We start from the raw sequence: 5,888 nt of genomic DNA on the forward strand, positions 1-5,888 counted from the left end.
CATCCCAGCTTACCCTTCCCCCTCCCCATGTCCTCAAGTCCATTCTCTAGTAGGTCTGCATCTTTATTCCTGTCCTGCCCCTAAGTTCTTCAGAATCATTTTTTTTTTTAGATTCCATATATATGTGTTAGCATACGGTATTTGTTTTTCTCTTTCTGACTTACTTCACTCTGTATGACAGACTCTAGGTCCATTCACCTCACTACAAATAACTCAATTTCGTTTCTTTTTATGGCTGAGTAATATTCCAATGTATATGTGTGCCACATCTTCTTTATCCATTCATCTGTCAATGGACACTTAGGTTGCTTCCATGTCCTGGCTATTGTAAATAGCTCTGCACATTCTTACAAATACATGAGCATATCTCTGTTCTTGCAATAACGTGAAAACGTCCAACTGACCTCACGGTCAACCTCAAAGCCTCTAGTTATCACCAGACAGAGAAAAACCATTTTGTAGCAACTGATTATATCACTAAGCCCAGAAATGGCACTTTAATTGTAATAAATCAAGACTCCAAGGATGACTTCATGGAAATGTGTTGCCACTATTGGAAAGGAAAAAATCCTCAAATATATAGCCCTATAATTGATTTTCTTTTTAGTATGTTACTTGTATATTCATATAACCATGAAGATAATAATTCTGAATAATTTAAAGTCTTACTACCCGAGGATAATAAGCTTTTGGAATGATTAAGTGACACTGAGTGTGAAAATTATAGGATTCTGTTTATCTAGTTATTATCATAATACACAAATTCTATTCCAATTTCTCTGTCTATGAAACAGGCATAATAGTTATAGTTGTCTATTAGTGGACACAAATTAAATTATTTAAAATGTAATGGATACTATCCCAACTCTATACTTGTAAATATTAAATATCCTCCTACCACATCCTCCTTCTAAAGTCATTGATATCGCCATAAAATTTTCAGTACAAATGAACTAACACTAATAGAATGAGGATTAATGAGGTCAGTTGGCACTGACCATCTTCAAACTGATAAATGTCAAAAATCTTCTTCTGTTTACTAGTCCACAGGGACCCACCTGCAATAAATGCCCTAAAAGCTGTAAGCAAGTAGTTTCTGAAAAGTATTTGGCTGTATTCCTATTCATCAAAACACTGAACTCATAATACCATGGAACAATTAGTCAGACTACGAGTTAACTAAGAAGCTTTACTTCTACATTACTGTGTTTAGTTCCCGAAATCAGCTCCAAAAGAGTGAGACACCTACCCTGGGTCCAAGAATAAATGGGCCCTTGGACTTTTTTCTCCTCACGAGGCATCTACAACTTAAGCAATAATCTCAGCTACTTCACTTTAGCATATGGTATTTGTTATAGTTCCAAAGTCTACTTCACTTTAAATCTCTAGTTGCATCATTTTTGTCTTAAGAACAAAAGCATCATTTGAAAGTATGTAATAGATAATTAATAGGTTAGCCCATGATTATGATATAGTTATGGAAAAATGTGAAACACCAGGGAATGATTTTGAAGCATTTGTTTTTTGCGTTAAATGTTTTTTATAATTCAACACTTCTATATACAGAAAAAAGTTTCTGTTGATAAATTCTATTTCTAGAAGGGGAAGGTAATATTAAACGTGTAATTCTTCATAAATATTTGAAATATAGGACTAGTTTGCTATTTTATGTTCCATAATAGGTTTTTGCAGTTTTATATCATAATTATGGTGTACATAAACTGACATTAACTTTTTCAAACATTATTGGATCCCAACCAACCAAATGGAAGGAGAGGTGTATCAGAAGCTTTCTGGGTGGCAGAAAAGATGAATATAGGCTTTTGCAATGGAAAATTCAGAGGATAATAGCTGCATTAATTACTTGCACTCCCCCGAATAAATTTTGACCTCATAGAGTTTATAAGATCAAAGTTATATATTACTTCCTTTCTCATTTAAAAATAGCAGATGAAAAGTGGGTTTTCTGAAAAGAGCTGTAATGTGTTTTTGTTCTCCTAGGTTTATACGTGGGTCATAGAAATGTCCAAAATTGTAACTCAGTTACTGAAGGAGTATGTCTCACAGAGGTGAACTGTTTGGAAGTGGGATGAGAAAGGATGCCTGGCAGTTGCCCTCAGGGTGGAGAGAGGCTTGCTCAGAGAAACTGAGTTCTAGAGAAGAGTCTGTGTTGCATAGAACTTGTTTGGGGCTGCATTCAGAGTGTTGCTTTGCAGGACTTTTCCAAAGGGGAATTAATTTCCCTATCTCTTTTCCTACTTGGTCATCTCAAGTGAAAATACCCCCAGCTTCCTACACTGACCCCTACTTACTTATACATCTTCATTTCTTTCTTTCCTCCTTGGTTCAAAAGATGAGTTGTTTCTTCACCAGTGCCCTAGAATCTAGATAGAATCCTAACCTCTCTCCTCTGAGATATTGATCTACAATCACCCTTTTCTCTAACATATAATATATTTATTATATTATATTAATATATATTTAATCTATTAGCTCTTTACTTTCTCATCATATGTGGCAGACACTATTGGCTGATAAAACTCTCAACAAGTTGGGTATAGAAGGAGAATACTTGAGCATAACCAAGTGACCTTGATTTCCCTTTCTTTTTTGCTGGTTTTGCTACTCCTCCATGTTAAAGACCCAGAGTGCCCAGATATCCTATTTCCCAGCCTCTCATATGGTGGAGGGAAAGACTGATGAAAACGCTGCCGAGGCTTTTGCAAAAGACAGTCCTCACTGATAAGACGGTGGCACGTGAGGAACAATTCCCCTTCCTTCCCTTCCTCCCTGCTTTGGAAGCTGACTAGTGATGATGTGAGGCTTGGAGCTGCAATAGCCATCTTGCAATCATGATGGAAAAACATGGAGGGCACACCGAGGAATGGTATCTGGGAACAACTGAAAGATCCTGGGGACCGTGATGAGAGAAGACTAATAAAATCAGAAATGAGAAATGAGGGCTTCCCTGGTGGTGCAGTGGTTGAGAGTCCGGACACGGGTTCGTGCCCCGGTCCGGGAGGATCCCACATGCCGCGGAGCGGCTGGGCCCGTGAGCCATGGCCGCTGAGCCTGCGCGTCTGGAGCCTGTGCTCCGCAACGGGAGAGGCCGCAACAGTGAGAGGCCCGCGTACCGCAAATAAATAAATAAATAAATCAGAAATGAAAGAGGAGACATTATAATTCATACAACAGAAATACAAAGGATTGTGTGAACTATTATATGCAACAAATTGAATAACCTAGAAGAATTGGATAAATTCCTAGAAACATACAACCTCTCAAGACTGTATCATGAAGAAATATAAATTTTGAGCAGACCAATAACAAGTAAGCAGGTTGAATCAATAATCAAAAACCTCACCCCAAAGAAAAGCCCAGGAGCAGATGTTTTACTGGTGAATTCTACCAAACATTTAAAAAAGAGGTAACACTAATTCTTCTAAAACCCTATCAAAAATTTGAAGAGGAAGGAATATTCCCAAACTCATTTTATGAGGCCATGTTTCCCTGATACCAAAGCCGGATAAGGACACCACCAGAAAAGAAAATCACAGGCCAATATCCCTGATGAATATAGATGCAAACTTCTTAACAAAATACTAGCAAACTGAATTCAACAGCACATTAAAAGGATCATACACCATTATCAGGTGGAATTTATCCCTGGGATGCAAGGATGATTCAGCATATGCAAATCAATAAATGTGATACATCATATTAAGAGAATGAAGAGTAAAAGTCATATGATCATCACAGTAGATGTAGAAAAAAACATTTGACCAAATTCAACATCCTTTCATGATAAAATGCTCAACAAATTGGGTATAGAAGGAGAATACTTGAGCATAACAAAGGCCATATATGACAAAGCCACGGCTGACATCATACCCCATGGTGAAAGGCTGAAAGCCTTCCCATTAAGGTCAGGAACAAGACAAGGGTGTCCACTCACCACTCCTATCCAACATAGTAATGGAAGTCCTAGACAGAGCAATTAGGCATGCAAAAGAAATAAAAGGCATCCAAATTGGCAAGGAAGAAGTAAAATTTTCTCTGTTTGCAGATGATGTGACATTATACATAGGAAATCCTAAAGACCTGACAAAAAACTGTTAGCATAAACAAATTCAGTAAAGTTTGCAGGATACAAAAATCAACATACAAAAATCAGTTGCAGTTTATACACTAACAATGACCTACCTGAAAAAGGAATAAAGAAAATAATCCTATTTATAGTAGCATCAAAAACAATAAAATATTTAGAATAAATTTAACCTAGGAGGTAAATGTCTGTACACTGAAAATGACTAGATGTTGATGCAATCAATCAAAGAAGACACACAAAAAATGGAAAGATATCCCAAGTTTATGCAGTGGAAGAATTATTATTGTTAAAGCATGCATACTAACCAAAGCCATATGTAGATTCAATGCAACTCCCATCAAAATTCCACTGGCAATTTTCACAGAAATAGAAAAAAAATCTCAAATTTGTGTGGAGCCACAAAAGACCTTGAATAGCCAAAGCAATCCTGAGGGGGAAAAACAAAGATGGAGGCATTACACTTCCTGATTTCAAAATATACTTACAAAGCTATAGTAATCAAAATAATATGGTACTGGCACGAAAACATAAATAGACCAATGGGACTGAATTGAGAGCCCAGAAATAAACTAATGCTTATACGGTCAACTAGAATTTGACAACGGGGCCAGGAATACTCAATGGGGAAAGGAGGAAAAAGTGGATATCCACATGCAAAAGAATGAAATTGGACCCCTATCTTACACTGTCACTAAAATTAACTCAAATGGATTAAAGTCTTAAATATAAGATCTGAAACTGTAAAACTACTAGAAGAAAACATAGGGAAAAATCTCCTTGACATTGGTCTTAGCAATGATTTGTTAGATATGACACCAAAAGCTCAATCAAGAAAGGGAACAATAAACAAGTGGGACTACTTCAAACTAAAAACACTTTGCACAGAAAAATAAAGGATGAACAGAATGAAAAGGCAGCCATGGAATGAGAGAAGATATTTGCAAACCATGTATCTGATAAAGGGTTGATATACAAAATGTAGAAGGAAATCATACAATTCCGTAGTGAAAAAACCCAAACAAACCAATTAGAAACTCAGTAGAAACTTCCCAAAGAAGACATACAAATGACCAACAGGTACATGAAAAGATGCTCTACATCACTAATCATCAGGGAAATGCAAATCAAAACCACAATTAGATATCACCTCACACCTGTTAGAATGGCCTTTATCAAAAAGGCAAGAAATAACAAGTGTTGGCGAGGCTGTGGAGAAAAGGGAACCCTCCTGCACTGTTGGTGGGAATGTCAATTGGTGCAGCAGTATCGAGCTTCCTCAAAATATTAAAAGTAGAATCACCATATGATCCAGCAATCACACTTTGGGGTACGTATCTGAAGGAAATGGAATCACTATCTCAAAGAGATATCTTCACCCACATGATCTTTGCTGCATTATTCACAATAGCTGAGATATGGAAACAACCTGTGTTCATGGACGGATGAATGGATAAAGACAATGTGTCTCACACACACACACACACACACACACACACACACACACACAAAGTGGAATATTATTCAGCCATAAAAAGGAAATCCTGCCTTTTGTGACAACATGGGTGGAACTTGAAGGCATTATGCTAACTGAAAACAAGTCAGACAGAGAAAGACAAATACTGTATGTTCTCCCTCATATGTGGAATCTAGAAACCCCAGCTCAGAGAAAGAGAGATTAGAAGATTAGTTGCCAGTGGCTGGGGGCTGGGAGAGATGGGAAGATGTTGGTCAAGGGCACAAACTTTCAGCTATCAGATGAGTAAGTTCTGGGGATCTCTTG

This window comes from Globicephala melas, chromosome X, assembly GCF_963455315.2.
Source record: "Globicephala melas chromosome X, mGloMel1.2, whole genome shotgun sequence".
In the NCBI taxonomy this organism is placed as follows: domain Eukaryota; kingdom Metazoa; phylum Chordata; class Mammalia; order Artiodactyla; family Delphinidae; genus Globicephala; species Globicephala melas.